Raw genomic sequence first — 13,245 nt, forward strand, 5'->3', positions numbered from 1 at the left:
TTTCTTTAAAGCTTTATTTAAGAATCCCTCTCCTTATCATTTAACAGCTATAGAATTTATTACATCACGATTCATGTTATTTCATGCGTTGCAATTGGAACATCAACAGTGCTGTCGATAAAGGGAAATTGTGGTTAATATCTATTGAATTCAAGAGTATCTTAACACATACTTCATATGTCCAGTCCATCAGTAAATCCTCTTGTTTGTGCCTTCAAAATATATGTAGAACCTGAAATCTTTTCTCATCACACTATGGTTACTGCCCTTGTATAGGCTCCCTGAAACTTCCTTTCTTTTCTGCTTTATCTCTTAGCACTTATCCTATATATATTTTACTTGTTTATGAATTCTGTCATATTCACTGTGTATCTTTCAGGCTAGAATGTAGGGGATTTTTGTCTCTCATTCACTGCTCTCTCCCCAGTGCCTACTGCAATGCCTGACACATAGAATGTATTCATAAAATTTATTTCTTAGGCAAATAGGTTTGCTTTGAGTTATCCTCTTTCTCAAAATATTTTATAAATTATATTAGTAGGGACATATCTTGGTGCTTTTTTCAAATCCAACTTAAAATGTCCAAATAAGTATAACCTTCCTATCAGTTACATACACTCAGTTTGACTATCTCTCATTATATTTTAAGGTGAAAAATTAGAGCCTAATAAACAGAATGTCATGATAGTTGTGGCATAAGACCAAAGGTGACTCTGATCTGTGCTTAAGGAACTTACACTTCTTCCTGAGGATTGTTAAGAGGTTGTTGTGAAGTCTAGCAGCCTCAGAGCTGCTAGATTTATTCTTCAGTGCCATAGGAGTTGGGTTTATGTTTTATTGTATTTTGCTTTGTTTTTCTAAAGGACATCAAACTTGGCAGTCTTTTGCAAGGAATTCTGTGTATTTCCTGATGTGTGAACATTTGACTTGTATGTATATTTGTGTCAGCCTGAATTCAGAATTCCATCCCTGATCTCTCAAGCTAGATCCTCTATAGCAGTCATCGCTAATCCTCACCTCTGTCCTACAAGACAGGAATGTTGATGATTGTTCTACAGCTAAGGAAACTGAGGCTGCAAAGCTAAGCAAATGACAAGATAATACAGTGCCAGGACTACCTGAACTCAGTGCTCTCTAGCAAATGCTATATTTCCCAATTTAGAATACCTAGGGTCTGATTTGCCTGGGTTCGGAAAGACAGCAAAGAGTCATTTCTCTCATAGATGCAGAGAGGAGTTTACTAGGTACCAAGGATGTTTAAACTGCCTCCTCTCCAATGGAGGCCCCTGCTTCCTCCTTCCCAGCAGGTATGGAGGTAATTGAAATAGGAATACTGATTCCTTTAAGATATTAAGATATTTAAGTGTTCCTGCTTCTACCACATGTCTCTTGATACCACCAGGCAAATTAAAAATGCCATCTGTGCCTCATAGAACTTTTTCTGATTGTGCATTATAGTATTATTCAGCAGTGGTATAGTCGTTAGTCTCTCCTGGATTGTGAGCTGTGTGAGGGCAGGGATTTTCATTTATTTATCTTTGCATATTGACTCCAAACCACAGTGCCTGGCACAGAACAGATACCCAATAATTGTGGAAGACTTCATGCATGTTACTAACTTCTGTTCACGTATTTAATGGGTTGATTAGATTGGCCTGGAGCCTAATCATTTTTTAATACTTTAGGTGAGAGAACATGTATGCTACGATCTAAGTAACCTATTTCACATTAACTTTTGAACCTTTATTTCTTTCTCAAATTCTGTTCTGGTGATTTTCCCCAAAAACTCTAATTTGTACTCAGTACAACCAATTGCCGTTTGTCATTTATCGTAGCACCTTGATAGTATTAAAAGGGAAAGTGGGACTACTCACTGATACGGAAACATTTTTCACTGAATGGAGGAAGTGTCTTGAAAGACTAGCTGATGACATACTGCCAGAATTAAATAATTAATGTACATAAACCAGTGGAAGAAGTTCTAGGAAAGGATGTTTTGGTTAACTCCATCCTGCAGGTATCAATAGAAATAGACTTGACCAAAGACAAGGAGTGTTATGCAGTGATGATGTAGTGCTACACACATTGATGTACTTGTTTAATTCAGTTATAATTTCTGTTTTCATAAAACTTCATTAACTAGGTTTAACTGGAAATATAAACTTATTTGAAGTAGTAAGAAATTGAGTCAGTTTTTGTTCTAACAAAGAAAGTTTTTGTTTTTACTTTGCATGGTAAGTAAATGAGGATCTATTTTTTTAATCATTTATTTATATATGTATTTTTTCTACTGTACAGCATGGTGACCCAGTTACACATACATGTATACATTCTTTTTTCTCACATTAAGTATTCCATCATAAGTGACTAGACAGAGTACCCAATGCTACACAGCAGGATCCCATTGCTAATCCATCCCAAAGGCTACATTCTGCATCTATTTACTCCAAGCTCCCAGTCCCTCCCACTCCCTCCCTTTCCCCCTTGGCAACCACAAGTCTATTCTCCAAGTCCATGATTTTCTTTTCTGTGGAAAGGTTCATTTGTGCCATATATTAGGTTCTAGATATAAGTGATATCATATTGTATTTGTCTTTGTCTTTCTGACTTACTTCACTCAGGATGAGAGTCTCGAGTTCCATCCATGTTGCTGCAAATGACGTTATTTTGTTCTTTTTATGGCTGAGTAGTATTCCATTGTGTATATATACCACATCTTCCTAATCCAGTCATCTGTCCATGGACATTTGGGTTGTTTCTATGTCTTGGCTATTGTGAATAGAGTGCAATGAACATGAGGGTGCATGTGTATTTTTTAAGGAGAGTTTTGCCGGGATATATGCCCAAGAGTGGGATTGCTGGGTCATATGGTAGTTCTATGTATAGTTTTCTCAAGTACCTCCATACTGTTCTCCATAGTGCTTATACCAATTTATATTCCCACCAACAGTGCAGGAGGGTTCCCCTTTCTCCACACCCTCTCTAGCATTTGTTATTTGTGGGCTTAGTAATGATGGCCATTCTGACTGATGTGAGGTGGTATCCTGTGGTAGTTTTGATTTGCATTTCCCTAATAATCAGTGATGTTGAGCATTGTTTCAAGTGTTTGTTGGCCATCTGTATATCTTCCTTGGAGAAATGTCTCTTCAGGTCCTTTGCCCATTTTTTAATTGGGTTTTTGGTTTTTTTTGCTGTTGAGTTGTATAAATTGTTTTTTTATTTTAGAGATTAGGCCCTTGTCAGTTGCATCATTTGAAACTGTTTTCACCCATTCTGTAGTTGTCTTTTTGTTTTCTTGGCTTGCTTTAGAGAGTAAGATAAGACTAACGATAGGTTTTTGTACATTGGCTAGTCAGTTGTATTAATTTCTTGTTGCTGTGACAAATTACAACAAATTTAGTGGCTTAAAACAGCACACACTTGTTATCTTGCAGTTCTGGAGATCAGAAATCTGATGTGAATCTCACTGGACTAAACGCAAGGCGTGGTTAGGGTTGCACTCTAGAGACTTGGTGGATTAGTGGACTTCATTCCACTTGCAACCTGAATTTCTCTTTGCCCTATAACCAAACATATTCCCATCCTAGGCTTTGGAGAGTAGGATGTGGACATCTTTGAAGGGGGCATTATTCTGCTGACCATGTCAATGAAATATTCATCTTCTCCAAACAGGTTTATCTGTCTTCTAAATGGTGCAACACATTTTGTGTTAGTTTTCTTAGCAAGTCCTTTTTTTTTTTTTTTTGCTTGTTTAGGGCCGCAGCTGTGGCATATGGAAGTTCCCAGGCCGGGGATCTAATTGGAGCTGTTGTCACTGGCCTACACCACAGCCCAGCAACATGGGATCCAAGCTGAGTCTGGAACCTACATTGCAGCTCAGGACAATGCCCAGTCCTTAACCCACTGAGTGAGGCAAGGAATCAAACCCACATCCTCATGGGTACTAGTCAGATTAGTTACCTGCTGAGCAACAATGGAAATTCCACAAATCCTTTTAAATTGAGTGAACAATTCAGTGTTAGTTAATGACATTTTACTTTTTATGATTCTGTGACCCCTCTCCTGTCCTGCAATAAAGTAAAAACATAATGTAGTTGATTAATTTTTTTTTCCTTCGCAGGAAACATTTAGAGTCTCATAGTCCTTAACAAAAGCATTTCTTGGGAAGTTTTACGTTAGCACTTTTTTTTCCCTCTTTTTCCATCTCCTCCTCCTCCTAATTGTTAACAGCCCTGCTTTTCCTTTCTGAGCTCCTCCCAGGCAAGCTTTTAACATTCTTTTTCTCTCTGCTGTCTTGCCTACACTTGTCTTGTTTATCTGTTTTACTGGATTATTTCCACTCTTTGGTATTAAGTGAAACTGTGTCCCTTTGTTTTTCAGATTTTAAAACTTGGCGATTACTCCCTAGCTGAATCTCTCTTTTCTGGTAAAATGCTTCTTTTGGAATTCTCCCTAGAGAATTTATAACTTCAGAGTGACCTATATAAACTAAAGCAACAATATCCACCCTCCACATATCCTTTGGGAAAAGCACCTTGGTTGGTTCAAATTCTTAGAATCTGTTTTTGTTTAAAAAAACAGAAGATATTGCAGAGTAATGTGAAGTAAACAAGTCTGTGTGTCTCTGAAGGGTTTTCTGTCCTGTTGATTCTTTTGGCAGAAATCCATATGGTGGCTTAGCATATATATTTATAATAATTATAAATGAACTTATTCTTGTGTGTTCATAGAGATATTAAATTGTAAGCCCTCAGTTTAATGAAATTTTGCTCTGATGACTGCTGTGTGGGTCACATACACATACAAAATATGATGTGATCCAAATAGTAAAAACCTTGAATTCAAGTATCCCGTGTTACATTATGAAATCAGCTTGGTTTTTAACATTCTAAATAAATATTTTTATTTTCTTTTTACTCATGTTATTTGAAAATGTGGTGGTTTAGCAGTTCCCATTGTAGCTCACTGGAAACAAACCTGACTAGGATCCATGTGGACGAAGTGGGTCCTGGCCTCACTAAGTGGGTTAAGGATCTGGCATTGCCCTGAGTTGTGGTGTAGTTTGCAGATGAGGCTTGGATATAGCATTGCTGTCGCTGTGACATAGGCCAGTGGCTACAGCTTCAATTTGACCTCTAGCCTGGGAACCTCCATATGCTACGAGTGCAGCCCTAAAAAGAAGAAAAAAAAAATGTGGTGGCTTTCGACCCACAGTCTCATTCTGGCTCCGCCCTTTCAGTGTGACCTTGGACTTGTTATTTAACTCTTCTGGATTTCAATTTCCTAATTGGTATTAAAATAATAAAATACATAATGCCAATCTTATCAGATTGTTGTAAAGATTTTATGAGACAGACTATGTAGAGGAACTACCATAATTCTGACACTGGGTATATGCTCAGTGAATTATAGTCATTTTAATTGCTGTTGGGCAGAAGGTAGTATGGGACAGGTAAAGTATCTTAGCTTGGTATTAATGTTTTACAGTTGCTCTTTATATGCAAAGATGAACTTTCTGGTTCATATACTTTGATTTCTTGCTTTGAGTTACCAGAATTTCATATGTGTAGCTTGTATCCAAGACCTTTGACACACTGGCTATGGGAGAGGTGCATTCTGACAGTGTTAAACAGATTTTCACATGCAAACACTGTTGATGTCTTTTGCCAAGTCTGAAACAGCTAAAACTGACCAGCCCAGTGGAACTTTTGGCAATGATTTGATTTGTTTTTGAGCAGATCCTGTTTGTTTTATGTTCTGGGATATAATCAGAGTCTGGGAACATGGTTTGTTGGACACTAAATACTCTTATGAATTCTAGTTGAAAGTAGCAGACTGAAAACAAACTTTTACCTCTGCTTCTCCCCCAAACCCCACTAATATGATAGTAAAATGATTTAAAGACTCAAGGGCAAAGAGAAGATGATGTAGAGAGTTGATGGCAGTATGATTTTGAAAGCTGGAAAATGGATGGATGAGTGGTAAATGATTTAGCAAGTTTGAGAAAGTAGAGCCCAAACTGGCAGAGAGAAAGATTAAAGCTTCCTTGGTTTGCCCCTAAAGAATTCTCAAAACACTTGGAAATTGGCAGTACTCTGTACCTCTGGAAGTGGAGGTGAAAGTGGGACTGAGAACAAAGGGACTGATTAAGTGTGTGTCTAAGAAACCCTGAGATCCTCAGATCCTATCCCCTATTCCAGCTGGGGAACATTCCCTCCCAAACTTTGGCAGAATATTTTAGGCTTATTTTCTGGAAAATAAGACAGAGAATCTCTGGACAGAGGGCAGTAAGCACTGATGAGGACAGAGTGTAATTACTGAGAACAGGGATTTAAAAAAGCTTACCTTCTGAAGGTTGTTTCCCAACCCTTTATTCTAACTCTCAAGGCTTGTTTGTTTGGGGCAATCAAATTACATCCTCCAGGCCAGCCAGAGTTTTCTAGTATGTTCTCAGGGTCAGCAGCATTAATATTATCTAGGAACTTACTAGACATGTAAATCTTAGGGACCTATCCCAGACCCACTAAATCAAGAACTATAAGTGAGACCTAGCGCTGGTCTGTGTATTAACTTTTTTTTTTTTTTGTCTTCTTAGGGCCTCATCCACAGCATATGAAGGTTTCCGGGCTAGGGTTCGAACTGGAGCCGTAGCTGCTGGCCTACACCACAGCCACAGCAATATAGGATCCAGGTTGCGTCTGCAGCCTACACCACAGCTCATGGCAACACCAGATCTTTAACCCACTGAGCGAGGCCAGGGAGTGAACCCATGTCCTCATAGATCCTAGTCGGGTTTTCTACCACAGAGCCACAAGGGGAGCTCCAGCCCTCCAGGTCATCCTGATGCACACTCAAGCTTGAGAACCACACTGCTCTGAACAAAAATTGGAATATCCTTCTCTGAAGTATTTCATAGGCTCAAAATAAAAAACTTTAGGAAAGAAATTTTTCTATGAAACAGTCCAGCCAGATGAACCCAGGGTAAAGCTCACAATTGACAAGTACCACCCATGCGTCCAGAGCTTCAGTTAACCTTTTATAGCCTCATTCTTAAATAGAAACAGTCCGTATTCATAAGGCATGCTTTTTACATGAAGAGGACCTAGCCAAACAAATAGGGGAAAGAGCAATTTGGGAGAAAGACATTATACTGAGATAAAAACTTATAAAAAATCATTGATATCCTCAAAGAAATGAGAAGATACTGGATGTAAATAAATGAAATTAAAAATATGTTAGCAGAAATTTTAAAAAAATGAGTTAAAAAGTAAAATTGAAGAAATCTTCCAGAAAGTAGAGCAAAAAGACAGAAGAAAAATGGAGAAGATTAGAGAATCAGTTCATTTTGTTCAACACCTGAATAATAATTTAAAGAGAGCAGGAAAAAAACATAGAAGATGCAATTTTTAAGAATTAAAGGATTTGAGTTTTTAGATTGAAAGAGCCCAATAAGGCCCCAGTGGAATCAATGCAAAAGACCTGCTGTCTGAGTGACATTATAACAAAATTTCAGGGGATATGAAGGATGAAGATGAAATCCTATAAACTTCCAAAGTGAAAAACCAGTCACCTCTTAGGAGTCAGGACTCAGAATGCTTTGGACTTCTCAATAGCAATACTGGTGTGAACAATCCAACAGTTGATTTAATGATTCACAAGAGAGGTGATGAGAATCTCACAGATACAGGGATGATAAATTCCAGAATCATAGCTGTGTACCAGCCTATAGTGCAGCCAACTCAAATGAGAACAGCCTCCACAAAGATGTTTTCAAGGAAATGAAATTGCTAGACTACATGATATGTTGGAACTATTGAGAGCAATTTCAAACAATTTAAAATAGTATTTCAATATAAATCAGTCCATACCAAACTAAATAAGTAAAAGAAACAAACAAGAATATCACTAACTCCAGAGAAAAGAAAAAGTTGTGCAAGGAAGGAAAAGTAATACTAATCATGATACTAGACAGTTCAGCTGTGCATATTTTCACAACCATATTAGTGTAAATACTGAATATTGGTCAAATTAAAATTATAACAATATTGGAAGGACAGGAGTGGTGTGAAATTATTTTTGATAAGTGGCAGTTGTTTTGTAGATAAGAAGAATAAATCATATCTTCCACAGTGGGAAATCAGTAGATAACGCCAAAACTGAAAATATAAGTAGCAGCATGAGCATGTTATTTAGTGACATGAAGGCAAATCCAGGATAAACAGCCAAAAGGGTTGAAATTTTTGCCTGGGAAGAGTGGTGATAGGATGAAAGAGGGATCAGGGAAGGAGGTATTGATAGTCTGCATTAATACAAATAATCTTTACAGGACCGTCTTTTGGAAAGTTTGCTTTGATATTGCCCATAACTCTAGATATGAGCTACAAAGCTGATTTTATTTTATTTTAAAATCTACAAAGCTGATTTTATTTAATCATAAATCCATCAGTATTTAATAAACCAGCTCTTGGAGTGGGAGTGGTTTAGGGGAGGTCTGATTTTTAAAGTGTTGGAAAGACTTCTACCATGGCCTTTTTTTTTTTCTTTTTTGGTCTTTTTAGGGCTGCACCCATGGCATATGGACGTTCCCAGGCTAGGGGTCTAATCGGAGCTATGGGGTCTAATCGGAGCCTACGCCACAGCCTCAGCAACGCCAGATCCAAGCCACGTCTGCAACCTACGCCACAGCTCATGGCAACACTGGATCCTTAACCCACTGAGCAAGGCCAGGGATCAAGCCTGCAGCCTCATGGATACTAGTCAGATTCGTTTCCACTGAGCCATGATGGGAACTCCTGTAATGCATTTTTATTATGACATCTTCCTTTAAAGAGTGTTTCGTTTTATCCTGACAGTCATTTAGATTACTAGGAAATTCTTTTGATCCTGTTGGTCTCAATTTTATTCTTTGAATGGTTCTCTTTTCATTCTGAACTCAGTTTTAGGGCAGAGCACTTACTCTAGGGGTGTGGTCCCCATACTAAGATGTGGACTTCTTGAAGGTTTTAACCCCACCTCTGCTCCTTACACTGCACCTCCCTCCACCCCAACTCAGCCCTCTTTGCTTCTACCCTGTTCAGTAGCAGCCTCTTCTTAGGTAGCTTGCCCCATAAATTATAGCTGCTTCAGCCACCTGGAACTTGGATATATGCCTTCTCAACTCAGGAAGACCACCAATACCTCACCTCTCTCTGGTTGGGGCTTACCTCTCTGTGCAACAGAAGCAAACTTGCCCGAGGATCACCTACCCGTGATTCCTGTCTTAGAGGTTGTGATTGTGCTCTGCCTCTCCTCAGTGCCTGAAAAATTTGTCTCATATATTTTGTCCCATTTTCTCCTTGTTTTCAGTGGATAGCAAATCTTGTGCTTGTTACTATCTATGACTAGAAGCAGAAATGTATAGAAGAGTTTGGGGTTTTAAGTTATAACTTGGATAAAAGTGAAAACTGGGGAAACACAACCAACATCTTTCTTTTTCATTGCCTCTTGAGAAGAGCCTTCAAATGGAAACTGAGCTGCTAAAGAGAGATGATGCCTTATTCCTTGTTCATATTCCAAGGCCTAGCACTGGACCAGCACTGTTAGCTCTCAGTGAATGATTACCTAAGTGAATGAATGAACAATGGCTGGATGACTAAATATGCAGCTACGCTAAAAACTTTGAAAAATATTAAACAAAGCATGATGTATTTGTCCTTTGATCTCCTCTCCCCCACTCCAGAGAATAAATGAAGATAAGGGGCTATGCTTGGTTTAGCTGGTGTAATTGGTGGTGTGTGGTAAGGGGGTCAGTCTAAAGATCATTTACTTGTTAGAACAAAGTATGAAGACTTTTTTGTCATTTTTCCTCATAGTGTAGAAAGATTTTTAAAAATCTTTGCTAACACAGCAGTATCCAGCTGTGGTCCTGGAATCCTGGCTTGGTCTGTAGCAACTCCTTGTCTCTTATTGAAGAAAAGTGAGTGTGTCTCCTTGGAAGAAGATGTCATTAGTATAATCTCATACTTGTGCTCCTGGAGGAAGATAGATGTGATTAAGAAAGACTTTGCCTGTAAAGACTGTGTGCTATGGAAAATCTATTGAGGTACCCTACAGGTAGCCTGGAAAAGGCATGATGTCCCTTTGGAGGTAAAGGCAAATCATAGCTGAGAGTCTTCTGAAGTAGACACTGAACAGAAAATATTAGACAAATCTAGAAAAGCAAAATATTTATACTTGTTGACTGATGAAGCCAGTAAGTTTAATAATATTGGGTATTGAGTATGTGGCCTTAATGAATGGGACACCAGCATTAAGTAGTAATCCACCTTGGAATGCCCTTTATTTTCTTCCAAGTTTAAGAATAGGTGAAATTGGGCTGTTAAATGGAAAAGCAATGAGAATGACTACCCCTCTGTTAATTAAGTTGTATATAATAAGTTCTCATCCTTAAAGGCTCTGTTTTAATTTGCATTGGGCCATATTAAGTATTTTAACTGGGAGTCCATGAGGTCTTATTTATCAAGACAATTTATAAGTGCTAACATCTTACTTCAATTTTCATTTATTATTTACTATGTTCGCACATTTATACCCAATATGGGATATTTTAGGGCAGAGGGTACTATGACTATGGGAAATTTAGGCCAGGCTACAGTTGAAGTGAGACATATATATTTTAAAAATGTTATAGTTAGTCACCCTTTTAAGATTATAGGGGGCATAATGTTTAAATTTAGTGGGATCCCCAAGGTGTAACTAAAATTTGAGCACTACTATTGATTAAGTCTTTGAATCTCTGTCAATTAGTGCATTTTTAGCAGCTGCTAAAGTTAATTTAGAACCTAGGTTTTAGAGTTAAAAAAGCCAATTCCTGGCTCTTATCATATCTTTGTTATATAAGTTCTTTAGTGTATAAAATTTGGATTTCCAATTTAAAAAAAGATAGGTGCGCTAGAAATAAGATTGTGTAAGATAGACCATGTTTGAAATATGTTAAGAAATAGAAATGAGGCTTTGTGTGTATAGAAAAGTTGCAACATTGGAATTACACAAGACAAGTTAAGATCTAATTCAATAAATGGGTAATTTGGTAATGCAGAAGAGGCAGTAAAACAATGTCACCATGAGTTGGCAATGCTCTAGTCATGTTGTCTGAATATAACATAGATTATACAAATCTTTTGGTTATGAATGAAGAATAGGAATTTTTCCTAATGCTTGTCAAGAAGAATGACATCAAAGTGGTTGGTTTAAAAGTCGATTCTAATAGCTTAATATAGGTATAATGAATGAATACTGCGATGTTGTCTTGAATCTTTTTGTTTAGAACATGAACAAAATGCCTAGCATTCTTTGAACAAAACTTATGATGGAGCATAATAATATGAGAAAATAGAATGTGTACATGTATGTGTGACTGGGTCACCATGCTGTATAGTAGAAAAAAAAAATTGTATCGGGGAAATAACAATTAAAAAAAGAAAAAAAAACTGGACAAATCATTCCTTTATAATGTATCATAATTCTTAAGTATGACAATTTGAAAGATGAAGAAGGGGCCCTAAGATAAATTCTTTGAAATATCAAAAATCTTGCATTTGTGGGCAGCTGAGAACAAGAAATATATATATATATATTCCTTCATTTTAAGAAAGCTTAAACCAAGCTGCCCCAAACTTAATTTCTTCTTTGCTTATGATGTTTATTCCTTTTACCCAGAACCTTGTTTCATATTTTCTGCCTAATAACTTTGTATACTTTTTAATAGATACTTACTGAGCACTGAATAAGCTGAGACAGTTTTTACTTGCAAGAGACCAGATATTCAACTGAAACATGCTTAAAAAACAAAACAGGAATATGTTGTCTGAGGAGATGGATGAAATGGGGAAAGTGAGCAGTCTTAGAAATTCTGGAAGAAACTGCCAAAATGTAAGGGTCAAATAGAGGGGAAGGAGCCAGCAAAGAACAGTGAGAATTGCCCTAAGAGAGAAAAGAAAAAATCAGGAGAGTGTGATATTGAAGAAGTCTAGGAAGAGAGCTTTCAAGAAGGAAGAAATGGGCAAGAATTTCAGCTTCTTTCAAGAAAAGTAAGATTAAGAGTTCCCATTGTGGCTCAGCAGTAATAAACCCAACTAGTATCCATAAGGATGCAGGTTTGATCCCTGGCCTTGCTCAGTGGCTTAAGGATCCGGCGTTGTGGTGAGCTTTTGTGCAGGTCGCAGATGTGGCTTGGATCTCGAGTTGCTGTGCCTGTGGTGTAGGCTGGCTACAGCTCTGATTCGACCTCCAGGCTGGGAACTTCCATGTGCTTCAGGTGCAGCCCTAAAAAGACAAAGAAAGAAAGAAAAGTGAGAATTAAAACATGTCCATAGTGCCCAGTACCTAATTTCATTCATTCATTCATTCGTTCATCAAATGAGTGTTTATTAAACACCAACAATTGTACCAGGCTCAGCATTAGATACTACAAATACAAGACTGGGTAAAAACTCTTAGTGAGTGGCCAATAGATATTTGTTAAATAAATGAACTGCTTTTGTTAAAAATTTAGGTGAGGCAGCTTGAAGATAGGATAAAACATATAACAGTACAAATCACTGTTATGACTAATACTCACCCAGCTTTCTGCTTCTCCCAGTGGCTGAACAGTTTTAGTGACAGAAACTGGTTTGGGTTTAAATAATCTGAGACAAAGGAAGATGTCATTGGTAGACAAAAGAGAGTATACGAGAGTGACTAGAGTCGATCACTCAAAAGGCCTGTTTGTCAATGCAGTTGACTGTCAGATCTCACACTCTCTTGATGCCTCATGAGAGCTCTACCATTTCTTCCATCTACACTCACATAGAACCTGTGATTCTTTTTTAAAAACGTCTGTCTTATCTAAGAGCACCTGCAGAAATTCTGTGTATCTTGAAGTCTGTTGGATCAAACTAAATAAGACAGTTCACCACAGTCTCCTGTGGCAGAAGGTGCACAGGGGATGCAGTGTGTGACATCAGTGTTCTTCATTTTTTGTCCAGGAGACATTCTTTCTGATCCAGGAGCATGATACACTGACTCTAAGGTCAACTAACCCATGTTACACCTGAGTTCCATTGTCTGAGGACATTTTGTTCTCAGGGATGAGTCATAATAATTTAAATTATGATGCTTGTCATGAAAAGTGGTATCAGTGTCTTAGTGTGAGTTGGATTAGTTAATTAAAACTTAATTTCCTGGAGATTTAAATTTAGCTGAATTTGTAATTGAATTTAAACTTAG

The sequence above is a fragment of the Phacochoerus africanus genome, chromosome 15, assembly GCF_016906955.1.
Source record: "Phacochoerus africanus isolate WHEZ1 chromosome 15, ROS_Pafr_v1, whole genome shotgun sequence".
NCBI classification, from domain to species: Eukaryota; Metazoa; Chordata; class Mammalia; order Artiodactyla; family Suidae; genus Phacochoerus; species Phacochoerus africanus.